Below are 13455 nucleotides of genomic sequence, written 5' to 3'. Positions count from 1 at the left end.
AAGGTCTCATAAAAGGGAAATAGGTCTACTATCTGACTCAGCTACACCGCCTTGTGGGTATTTACTCAAAGGATTCCAAGCGATCCTTGCAAATCAATGTTTTCTGAAGTGCTAATAAGTATAACTAAGTTATAAAACAAATATAGTGAACAGCATAGAAATGAACAGTGTGTATAATATATATACACACATATATATATACATTTATAAATAGTTTTCCTTAAATAGACACACAATGTTAAATAGACAATATATTTTCAGGTATAAGAAAAATGAAGTTATATTGCTCATAGAAAAATTGATGCAAATGTAGATAGCCTATTAAGTGAGTTAAATTAGCTATATACACACATATATATGTATGTGTATATATATATGTATGTACATATATATATATGTGTGTATATATATATAATTTACTATGGCTAAATTTATATAGATGCATAAAACCATGGATGATGTGTAACATGAAAGTAGAAGGAGAACTGTTGAGAGGAACAAAGGATCTAATGAGAGGGGAGGAGGGGACTGGAGTATGGGGAGAATTTGTTCATTATGCAATGTATACTTGTGTGAGAGTGCCCTTATACAACCCAGTGCTATGCACAGTTAAATTACAATTAAAGCAAATTTATTGATAAAAGGGTTGTTATGTAATACTATATGATGCATCAGTGAATGTCTATGAAGAAATTAAATACAATGTTGACACAATGATAACAAAAGCCGTCCCTTTTAGAAAAGGTTTAAGTGAGAACATACATAGATCAATTGGCACACACTGAGTGCTCACTAAATACTAAGTATATATCTGTATATCCATATCTTTCCAAGAGTTTGTTTAATCATGTCCTTCCTTTACATGAATCCTTCCACCACTTAAAGCCTACCCAGAGACGAAGTTGGGGCTGGAGAGAGGTAAGCATTTGTCTCTTACTGGGGACCAAAGTCCCAATCTCTTTTATTTCCCAGCTCATTTCATTTTGCTTCCAACTATTGTGTGTAATTTTTCTTTCAGTAGAACCCATTTGAGAATCACAATATACAAGGATAGAATATGGATGATTTAGGTTAGACAGTTTACATTACTTTTATGACAAAGCACATCACACCTAGGCAAGGAGGTGAGCCCCAAGGTTTAGAAATATATCTGATCAAACAGACTACTTGACATCTACACCATTATCAGCACCATTAGTACTTAAACCCTGTTGACTGTGTAGCAGAGCATTGAGTGATGTCTGTCTTAAGTGGGTATTAGGACCATGTTCGTATTCTGCAGAATGAGAAAGTCTGTGTATTCATAATCTAGGTAAAAAAAAGAGTTTTATTTTTCCTTTAAAAAATTAAGTCCATACTCCTTTATCCTAAGTTGCAAAATGGAACCTCATAGCAACTATTATAGGGTCAGAGAGGACACTCTTCCAAAAGGGTTCCTGGCTTGAGTATTCCTATCTGAATGCTGAGGGTACCTGGCTGGTTACAACTGTGAACAGTCTGAAGACTCCATGGATGTCTTTCTTGATGGGTTTTTGTGAGGAAGGGGGATAGTTATGGGATGACCAGGGAGTCATTAAGGATGAATATTCTAATTACTTTTGGTGGGGTAAATAAAACTACTTGAAATCAATTTTAAAAATGAAATATTCTCATCTAGCAGAAAAGACTTTTAGTTATCTTCATGCTCAGCTAAATAGCATTTCTGAAGTGAGAACATTATGTTCACAAGAGACACTTACCCTGACTTTTCTTCATTTTAAGAATAAGTCTTTGATAGACAGAAGTGAGCTCTTGTACTAAACTGGGAGTAGAAGTGGGTGAAAAAGAGGTACTATGAACATACTTCTTGTTTTGCTACTTTCCAACTTTCCCTTTTGACATTCTCTAAACTACTCTTCAACAACTTTTTAAAAACATGTTCTTTTGTTGAACTCACCCAAACTCTTGGCCATGGAAGACAACCAAGTCTCTTTGAAAAGTGATGAGATTTCTAGTTATATGAGATAATAAATCTTTGTCATTAAAGGTATTGTTTCAGCGTTCTGTTGCTTGAATATGAAAGCATATTATAGTGTTTTTCTTTAATCAATAAATGGGACAAAATCATTGTCACCACCACTACCACCACCACCACCACCACCACCATCATCATCATCACTTGAGAGAGGGTCTTGAAATGTAGCCCTGTCTTGGCCTAGGCCTCACCATGTAGAACAAGCTGGCCTTGAAATCCCAGAAATCAGCCTGCTCTACCCTGGATGCTAAGATTAAAGTAGTATACCACCATGTCCAGTTAGCTTTCCTTTCAGGATTTCTTACAATGTATCGTTATCATTTTCATCCCTTCTTCCTCTCAGATAAACTTCTTACCTTTCCACACTCTCCCAACCACATGCTCTGTTTACCTTAAAAAAAAATCTACCTAGCCCAATTTGTGTTGTGTCTATACTCATGGGCTTGGAGCCATCTGCTGGAGTTTGGCCCCCTAAGGACCACATCCTTCAAATTGACTCTTCCCTCCCCTAGAAGCCATCCACTGTCAATAGGTCCTCAAGAAGCCATGTAAATTTATGATCTCCTTCTCCTTTCCATGCTAAAATGTGAAGTAGCTTGGTCTCATGCAGGTCTTGTGCAGGCAAACACAGATATGGTCTCATGAATGAAGTGGGCATGCCATGTCCAGAAGATACTGTTCCAGTCTCGTCCTGGCTCTTATAATATTTCATTCCCCTCCTCTGCAGTGATCCCCCAATCTTGTGAGGGATTGTGATATAGATATTTCTTTTGTATCTGAACACTCCAGTAACACTTATTTTCTGAATTTTAATCAGCTGTGAGTTTCGGAGTTAAGCATCACCTGCTGCACGTAGGAACTTCTCTGATGAGCTCTGTGAGCTACCTCACAGATGTGAGTACCTGTGAACATTAGTACAGGTACCTATGGAGGTCAGAAAAGGATGCTGGATCACCTGGAGGAGTTATGAGATGTCCAGTGTGGGGAGTAGGAACTTAACTGGTTCCCTATGCAAAAACAAAGCACACTCTAAACCGTTGAGCATTCAATAATGAATCTTCTGAAGATTTCACAATTGGAAGGTTAGTATTTGTGAGGAAGTGGTGAATGGGAACCCTTGAATCTTATTTTGGCGAATGTAAATTAATGTGGTCCATGTGGAAAATAGTATGGCGATCTTTAAAAAAATTAAAAATAGAATTACCAAACTGAGTTTGGAATGTATGCCTGAAATTCTGGCACTTGAGAGACAGAGGAAGGAAGACAACATATCTAAGGCCAGCCTAGCTTACATAGCAAGTTCAAGACACCAAGTTCATAGCAAGTGAGGCAGTGTCTTAAAATAAACTTCCCTGGGATATAGCAATACTCCTCCTGGGTGTGCTTCTAAAGGAAATGAAACCAGCGTATCAGTGCACACTCCTTCACTCATTGTAGCATTGTTCACCATAGCCAAGATGTGAAATCATTCAGCATCCATCAACAGATGAATGGGCTGGGCAAACAAAGCACAGTGTGTATACACAATGAGGTGCTATTCTGTCCTTAGAAATAGGAGGAAATTCCGCCACTTGCAACAACAGGAGATCAATCCAGATGACATTATCCTACGTGGTAAGCCAGGCACAGAGAGACAAATACTGTGAGCTCTCACTTCTCCATGGTATCTAAAGTAGGCACAATCACAGAAATAAAGAGTGAAATGATGGTTATTGATGACAGGATCATGATAAAGGGAAAATACCATTAAAATGATAATAATAATAATAAATAAACTCCTATTAGAAAGAATCAGCTGTAATTTTTTTACTGCACAGTTTAGTGACTAGTTAATAATGTTTATTTCAAGGATTCTGAAAGAGATTTTGGGTGTTTTTTACTACACAAAGAAAAACCAAAAGAAAAACAATACAAAAAACCCAGCCTTATTTAATCATTGCACAGTATATATACATATATATATATATATATATATACTGTATATATATATACAGTATATATATATATATATATGTATATATATATATATCATCACATTATATCACACTCTATAAGAAAATTCAGTTGTCAATCACAAATGAAATAGATAAAATTTTTAAAATATATATACTAAACCTACCCAGCTGCCACACAATTACATTTTGGAACTACTCATAGATAAGATGAGCACCATGATTAGGTACTTCTGGGATGCTATTCCACCTGTTGACATGGTCCAGATCTCCATGGGCAGATGTGGCTGCCTAATACAAACAAGTTACACCCTCGAGGAGTTCTGTGGCTTTACTGCAACTGATTGTCTTGTTTACTCTTAAGTGTACACAATTTTAAATAAATCCAACTTGTGAAAATTCAGATCTGTCAAGTAGCAAAGCTGGTGGGTGTTAAAGAGAAGACTCTTTAGTTTGAAAACATGAATTTCTTAGCAATTCTGGATTTGCTGAAAATAAGATATACCTATATATGCCTCAGTGTTCTGGTGACATCTCCAGTTTCTAAGTCAGTGGGAAGTGGAATGGATAAACAACAGTCTATGTGATGTACCATATAGAAGTCCATTAAGTCCAGAATACAAAGCAATAATAATAATAATAATAATAATAATAATAATAATAATAATAATAATAATAACATAATTGAATTCTTGTTCCTAGCACTGATTTGCTGGAGCGGATTTTTGAACCTCAAACAAATCATTTTGTTTTGCTCATAGGGAAATCATATTAAGAATCTTATTTCACATAAAATTCTTTGAGTTTCTGTGAAGAAAGAAAATATGATTGGCTTTGGCAGAATAGTAGAATACATATAGAGAAAATCAGATCTTCAGAGAATGTTGGGGTTTCAGTGAGGCTTAGCTATCTGTCCAAACATTTTATAGTATAGTTGCAAAAGCTATAGTGGGCGTTTTAGCTATGATGGTCTAGAATTTCTTCGCTTCTCCCCCAGGATTACAGATGAGTCTGTTTCCAAGGAAGAGTGCCATTGAATGGAGGCATTCTTGGCACCACAATGTCAAGCCTTCTCAGATGATTCCACTGCAGGTTTTCACTTTGTCACACTAGGTATGAGATAATCTCTCATGTGTGTTGAGTGTCGGAGATACTGAGTGAATTCAATGTTCCACAGTAATGTTATTTTAATTGTGATCAACTGAAGAACATTTGGGATTTGTTGCTGTTGGTTCTGATTCCTTGTGCTTTGGCCCCAGAGAAGACAGGACAGAGAGCGTGATTATAAAGGATGAAGCATCACGCCATGCATACAGAAACACTAACATAAATGGACCTTTGAGCTTGAGTTAATCTGCATGATGACTAAACAATGCACTCTTCCTCCTCTTCTTCCTCCCCCCTCCTCCTCTCCTTTGTCCTCCTCCTCCTTATTATCGTCGTCGTCGTCGTCGTCGTCGTCGTCGTCGTCGTCGTCGTCGTCATCCCTCTCCTTATCCTTCTTACAGCATAGAGAAGATAGTTTCTGGGTTGAGAACCCCTTTCTAGTCTGTCTTGATTCCCATTCAGGAATATGAAGGACTTATTAGCTGGGAGGGAGTCGTGTTATTGTAGTGACCAGTTGTTTTGAAAGTAAATATTTTAGTTCTGTTGAAAATAAGTAGAGAGATTAGTGGTAGATAAATCTCATTGCATTTTGAATCTGAGTTTACTGTCTTAGAGGGTTCTAGGATACTAGGTTTACTGACAAATTACAGAAGTATTTAGGGACTAAAGACGTCAACTAATCCAGGAAAAATATGTCATCTTAATGATATTTTTAAAAACAATATTTGCTTGTGTGTTTATATGCATATATATTTACCATTTTTAACAATAAACACAAGTACACCTCTATTTACTTACTTTTATTAGCTTAAATCTGTGAGGGATACAGCATCACAAGGGTTCTGTGTCCAATGGCCTTTGCAGAAAGGTTGTTTTGGAATTTGGCATGATTCATGGGGGAGTTTATTTTCCCCTGATTACTCTGACTTTGTTTTGTTAGTCTCTAGTAGTCACTGTGCTGCTTTTTGCTTTAAACACATCTTTTGCAGAAGTAGAATTCGGTTTTATCTCTGGCATAAAGACCTTTTTTTATCTTGTTTTTTTAAGACGATGCTTGAGTTGTCTGTGGTTTTCAGGACCCTGCTTATAAGCCAGTGAAAATGGCTTTGCACTACAGCCTTCCAGAATTTTTTTCTTATTACCAGCAGCCTTCCAAAGGCACTGAAATGGACAGAAATAGCTAGCTACTTAGCATCTTCATTCCAGAAGAGAAAAATAAATAATTGAGGCTGTAAATCCACCCAGCTATCCAGAGTTATATGGGATAGGAGGGTCCAATCCCAGCAGGTGCTTACTGTAGTAAGCGACTCAGACAGGAGACTACAGGACAGTTCTCTGTGGCCATGTGGATAACCAGACTGTGTTGTGAGTAAACAGAGACAAGATGATCTGAGATTAAATCCCACTTCTCCTCTTTTAGGAACCGAGTGGTCTATTTAGGATACTCTACCTCTGAGGGTTCCTATTTCTTCATCTTAGAGAAAAGAGGATAACAGTTGAAGACAGAATTCCTACTATGAAATAAACTGTGAAACAATGCTGAATTAAAAAAAATAATAATAACTGCAAGTGTGTGTTAATGTTTGTGCATGCACTCATGTGCGTGTTTATATGTATATGTGCTTCTGTGAATGTGAAAGTATGTATACATGTGTTAGGAAGTCAGAGGTTAATATCAGGTCTTCCTCCATCATTCTTACCTTTTGAGGCAGGGTCTATAAGAAAACTGGAGTTCAGAGATTCAGCTAGATTACTAGTTAACGTACAACAAGGATTTTCCTATCCTTGCCTCCCCAGTGCTGAGATTATAGGCATGTACTATGTCTAGCTTTGTGTGGGTACAAGAGGTTTGAACTCAGGTATTCCTGTTTATGTAGCAAGCATTTCACCAACTGAGTTATCTTCCCATCTGCAAATTATAACCGTTAAAGAATAAAACAAAAGTTCTTTGAAATCTACATGCACGCTGGTAGTGCAAAGAACCTTTTCTGTGCAAAAAGGCCCATAGCTCAGATGGGAGGACTGCTTTAGTATGCTGGACCACTCAGTCCTAGATCAGCAGGGATTATGGGGCTTCAACACAGCTAGTGCACTGGCCCCTGCTAGAGATCATGGCTCACTGGCATTGAGATTGTCCTCCAGAATTCACTGCCCTTGGAAACTCAGGGAGTTAGCTGCATTGTTGTTTGGTATCTGTGGGGTACAATGCTGAACTGAATGTTTGTGACTCCCAAAGACTCAGGTGTCAAAGCCCTGATGCCCAGTAGCAGCGGTACAATCAGGACACGATGAAGTCAAACAAAGCCATAGAGATGGCACACCCATCTGGAGTTAGAACCTTATACAAAGGAAGAGAGGGCGTATCTCTCCCCAGCGTGTGAGAGAGAGCACATGGCGAAAGGCACTTGCTTGAAAGTCAAGAGGTAGATATCTCGATCTTCGGTTTCTTATCTCCTTGAACTGTGAGGAATAAACATGGCCTCTTAACTGTGGGTCACAATCCCATATGGCGTAAATGAACATAGGGAGGGCCACAAAAACTGTCAACAGTTCAATGTCTCTGACCATACGACAGCAAAACGTGATTGTAAAAGCACATGTGTGACAAATTCAGGATGTTCTGACAATGCTCAACACTTTAGAGTGACTTTGCTACAGCCCTGGTTCAGACAACGAGATAAGTACTTTGGTCATGTGACACATTCAAGTAGCATGAACAAATACCGTGGCCTGAAGTGCTGAGTCAGACTGGACAGATCGCGAGGGAGTGAACTGCAGTACTTTTACTGTGGATACGAAGATTTCTGCAGCTACACAAGCATAGGAGTTTATAGAAACAAAGACAAAATTTCTACTGTCACCTATATATAAGTATTATATTAGTTTACCTTTGAATTACATTGAGTTATAATCTTTGGTTTAAATTTTTGTTCTTTCAGCCCCAGGAGAAATGCCTCAGGGATTAATGTATGCTGCCATTGCAGAATACCAGAGTTTGGTTCCCAGTGCCCATGCCAGGTGGCTCCCAGCTGTCTGAGACTCCAGTTGTGGGGAATTTCAAATCCTCTTTAGGCCTATGAAGGTACTGTGCTCTTGTACACAAACCCCCCTCCAGACACATACTTATACACCCAATTAAAAATAAAGCCTTTATTTTTTTTCTGAGTTGAATTTTAGTTTTTGAAAAGCTCATTAAATATAGCTGGGGTTAGGATGGGGCCAAATTTCCAATGACTTCTGCAATGGTTCAAAACGCACTTCTGTCACTTTGTACATGAAGCAACATTCTTAGCATTCACTGTTTAGAAAATAAAAATATCCATCAACTCCAAAAACATTTTGGAAGATGTTTTACATCCTGCAGTATCAAATATGTAGCTGATAGTCACTTGTGCAAAATAAAAAAGCATACCCATATTATTAGTATAAAATTTCATTTCTATTTTTAGTGATAAATTATTAGTATACCAAAAAATTAACTTAAAATAAATTTCTTTACAACTTATTATAAATAAATGCTTGATTTGTAAACTACTTTATATACCTGTTGTTATAGTTAGTATCGATTGTCAGGATGACAGGGTCTAGAACCATCCATGAAACAAACCTCTGGGAATGCCTGTTGTGGTTATCTCGACTATATTAGCGAGGCTGAGAGGTTAAACAGCGCAGGAAGGTGCACCCTAAGCATGGGTGGCATGATTTCAGAGGGTTGGGTGCTGGGGCTGAATAAAAAGGAGATATCAACCCAAGTCCAAGTATTCATTTCTTTCTGCTTCTTGACTGTATATGCACTGTGACCAGATAGTTCAAACTCCTATTGCCATGGATTCTAAGCTATGATAGACTGTTCCCTGGAACTAGAAGCCAAGTAAACTGTTTCTTATTGGAGTTGCTCTTGTCAAGGTATTTTTCCCTAGCAATGGGTAAAGTAACTAAAGGACCTATATACCTATAATACTATATTTTTTGGAAAAGATATGGGGGAGGTTAGTAATAGAAAACATTTAAGTTTAAAAACTCCCAAGCCTGTGATCCTGCTATAGCAGCTCAATCTGAGTACCACAAGAATAAAAATCTTCTTCCATACTTTGCTGATACTGATGCAAGTCACAAATGAAATACTGTATTTAATAAAATGTCTGCAAATCTGCAATAACCAAGCAAATCTTTAAGTGTTATATAAGGGCCTGCAGATATGTGAATATGAATCAGCTTCAGAGATAGCAATAAATAATTTAAGTCCCTTGTTTTTATTGCATCTGGGTCAGATGAATGGTCAATATATCTATAAATGGAACTGAAGGTATAACTCAGTGGTAGAGCCCTTGCTTAGCATAAATAAGGCTCTGAGTTTAATCTCCAAAACTGTAAAATAAGGAGAAAAGAGCAAAACGAGTACATAATATGCCTAGAGATAAGAAGTGCCTACGAGACCCACGGGTACCCCACCACCACCAGCAGTGGGCAAAGAGACACCTTGTTGATGGTGGTGTTTTTGTATCAGTCAGGGACAAAGCAGATAGCAGTCCTTTGTTCAATCTAGCTTGATTCCTGGATTATTGGCTAGAGCTGTTTTATGTCTAGGACAAAAAAAAAATCAAATCAAATCCAGGCAGGACAGTGTGGGAGGAGGAAGACAGGCAGAGATCTGTGTTTCATCGTGCCATACAGTGTGACAACAGAAAGATACCCACGGCCCTACTCTCTGCCCCATAGCACACAGGCAAACCTCAGGCTCTCACTTGCCACCATACAAGCAGGTAGTGGTCAGATGGAAGAGAAACAAAAGTGGAGCAGCCTGAGCATTATGAAGAGACATGGAACTGGAGGATCGCAGGTGGAGAGACCAGGCGATGAGACCACAACCAATCAAAATGTAGATCCCAGTCCCAATTGATACCATCTACAGCATAACTCCTCCATCTAAGGTTCAAGGAACTGTGAAGAAAGGTGGGCAGAAATATTCTAAGAACTAGAGTAATCAGGAAGATTACTGTGAAACTGTGTCTCCTAATAATTACAGAAGCAACACCCACAAAGTCTCACTAACATGTCTGCCTAAATATGAGCTGAACAAGAACAATAACAGGAAGCATGCTGTTGGGGCAGGGGTGAGGGGTAGCAAATGGGACTCAAGTCTACACAGAAAACTACAACAATCAAGAGATGCTGACAGTGGGAGAAATCGCCTTCTACAGGGACAAAAGAGCACAACAGTCACTTAGCTAATATGAGATGGTCAGTCCTACATACAGACAGCATGCTGTGTGTGTATTATGTATGTATATACACACATGCATACACACATACATACATACATACATACATGTAAGTAACAATAACTAAAAAGAGAGAGACCATGGGTTTGAAAGTGAACAAGGAAGGATATATGGAAGGGTTTGGAAAGAGCAAAGAGAAAGGGGGAATAATTATTATATTATAATAATGATTATTAAACTATTATATTATAATCTCAAAAAATAAGCAATTTTTAAAAGGCCTAGTCTAGTCTGCCTGATAAATGGCATTTGAGAATAGCTCTCCATGAACTAAGCTCTTAGGTGTGATTAGTAGTTTTAATTGTCATCCTGATAATCTGGAGTCTCAGTGAAAAATTGTCTAGACTATGTTGGCCGGTGGGTATAAGTTTTGAGAAACTTTCTTAAGAAAAAAGACCGACCCTTAATATTGCTAATACCATTTCATGGATGGGGTACTGGACTGAAGACAGAGAGAGAGTCAGTAGAAAGCAGCCATGTATAGACTCTCTCTTTCTACCCTTGGCTGTGGCTATAATGTGACTATATCTCTCAGGCTATTCCTGCTGATGGACTGGAATTGTGGACTAGAAGAAATAATTGTCCCCCAAGTAGCCACTGTGAGTATATTTTATCTAACAAATAGATAAAAATGGAAACAAAGACAAGATAAACAGGACTTGGGGAGGATAATGTTCTAAGCAAAGGTGCATGTAGCCAAAGGTCTCAAGGCAAGAGAGCGGGGAACAAAAATGACCTTTCCAAAGCACTCTGGGAATTCACAGCTAAGGCTTTTAGAGAGAGGTGATTGTGATGCCACCCCTTGTCCACTTCAGAGAGGAAAGAGGTCCTGCTAGAAGAGAGGATTTTAAAATGACACCATATTTTTTAGCCAGTATTATATATGCTCATGGATTGTTGCTTAGATCATGTAAATTCTATCCACACATACATATTTATAATTCTTATCTAATCCTCAAAGCAAAGCCTTTGTAGTGGTTGATCTTCATTTTTTTACTTGTCTGGATTTGAAATCATATAGCTGACACACCTGTAGATGTGTCTGCTGGGGGTATTATCAGAGAGGATTAACTAAAGAAGGCATACACACTCTAAATGTAGGTAGCATCGTCCCTTAGGCTAGAGTTGAAGACTGAATACAAAACAGAAGAGAAGAAGACAAGAGGAATAGCATCCATCTCCCTTTTTTTTTTCCTGGCTAGATGCAGTATGAGCTCATGCCTGCCTCATGCTGCTTGCCGCCATGCCTTCATAACGTGATGGATCATATCCCTTCTTAAATTATCAGCGAACATAAATCCTTCTTCCCCTGTGTTGATCTTACTAGTTATTTTTCACAGTGTGGAGAAAATAACAGCTATAACCATAAACTAACACATGCCAGTTTCTTATGAACACGGGTGGCCACTCTTCTTAGCCTATTCCAACTTAGTAATATGCTCATCATTTTTACACTTAGTGGACTGTAGTTAAGAAACTGCGCATTGAAGTCAAGCAGAGAGGTGTTCAAATTAGGAGCCTACCAGATCTCCAACCTTGGGAACACTACTGCCCATGCCCTCAGAAAGAAGAGTTTCATTCATCTCATTTTGTATAAAGCCCTTCATGGGTGTGGAAATGAGAAATTGTTCTCTGGTGTTATCCATTTCTACACTCTCTTTATTGAAATATTTATAATCTTGGGCTATACAGGAAGACACTGAAATTGTAAAATTTATTCTCAAAATTTTACCTAAAATAGAAGCAAGTAGATATAAGAGAAACAACATAAATAAGTATGCCTTTAGTGTACAAAAGAGACTTCTGTGAACATTACTCTTTTCATGTTTGGATGATGCACCTATAGCTTGAATAGTCTCCATCTTCTCCATTTCCCAGGTAAACATATGGCCAAGACAAGATGAGCGATTTTAGTCAAAATCTCAGTAGCTTGTCTGTGGCAAAACTGGAACTGGTATTCAGCTCTTCTCTTTGTAATTTCCAGGGATCAAGTGGAACAACTTCAGCCCCCATACCTTAGCAGGACTTGGAGAAGGGCAACTTCAAGTGACTAACCCAGTGGCTTTATTGTAATCCTCTCTCTTCCTTTTTGGTTTTGCTTCCTTGCTGGGGATCATTAATGGAAATTTTGGAACCCTCATCACAAACCTTCAAAACTGTCTGATTATGTGCTGAATAATGAGGATGTATGAAAAAAAAACCAACTTTATTCTGAATGGATTCTAGAGGATGTAGAATTGAAACACAAGGCCAGAAAGCCCTCTGTATTCTATAGGCTCATTTTGGAAGAAAGGATTATTTCCCATTCATCTTTGGATCCAAGGATAACCACAGAGCCTGCCATGTGGGAAGCACCTGTGTGGTGTTTTGAAGCATCATACTGACATGACAGGTCCTGTGATGACTGATACCAGTTATCATAAACAGTCAAGCTGGAATAGACCAGACCTCAACTGTCATGAGGAAAAACATCTCCTGAAAACTTTGTGACTTCTGTTCTAAATCTACAGTGCTTACCTGGGAATGATAGGACAGATCCTAGATGTGTCTCCAGTGCCCATGGAGACTCCCTCTACTTGGTACATAGAGGCAGTTTCTTTTGCATTCATTATAATCTGAGCTAGAGCTTCAGGTCTAGTTCATCTCCATGGAAAAGTAATTTTATATATTTATTTATGTATTTACCTGTATGTGGATATGACATTATATGCACCACATGTCTCCAAGTACCCAGGGAGACCAAAGAGAACATCAAATCCCATAGAGCTAAATTTTCTGGTGGTGTAAGCCATCCTAGGTAGGTGCTGAGAACTGAACCCTGTACTCTGCAGTGAGCTAAGCATCCTTAACAACCAAGCCATCTCTCTAGCTCTGGAAAAGCACATAAAAATAAAAGAACACACAACCTCCTCTCTTTGGAGTGTTTGGTTGCCTCCAACCTTGCCATGAGGAATGCAGGGAATGATAATGACTTCCAAAAGAGTGAAGTGCCCTCAGTATCTGCTGAGAAAGACTGGCACTTGGTGTCAGTCTACACAGTCACTGGTAGTTGACCTACCTTGTCTTTTGCTGGGTTCACTTCACATACTCAAGATTCTGT

General features: G+C 38.4%; 1 non-coding gene across 1 annotated transcript; it reads left to right on the top strand.

The window, feature by feature from the left end:
- The first annotated feature begins 9525 nt into the window (after positions 1 to 9525).
- Positions 9526 to 9669, top strand: LOC116083990. Its single transcript, XR_004115972.1, has one exon. It is a non-coding gene; the product is annotated as a small nucleolar RNA SNORA48 (small nucleolar RNA).
- Positions 9670 to 13455: the final 3786 nt, after the last annotated feature.

The sequence above is a fragment of the Mastomys coucha genome, unplaced genomic scaffold (genome assembly GCF_008632895.1).
Source record: "Mastomys coucha isolate ucsf_1 unplaced genomic scaffold, UCSF_Mcou_1 pScaffold8, whole genome shotgun sequence".
Lineage (NCBI taxonomy): Eukaryota > Metazoa > Chordata > Mammalia > Rodentia > Muridae > Mastomys > Mastomys coucha.
This window is presented reverse-complemented; position numbering and strand designations above follow the sequence as displayed.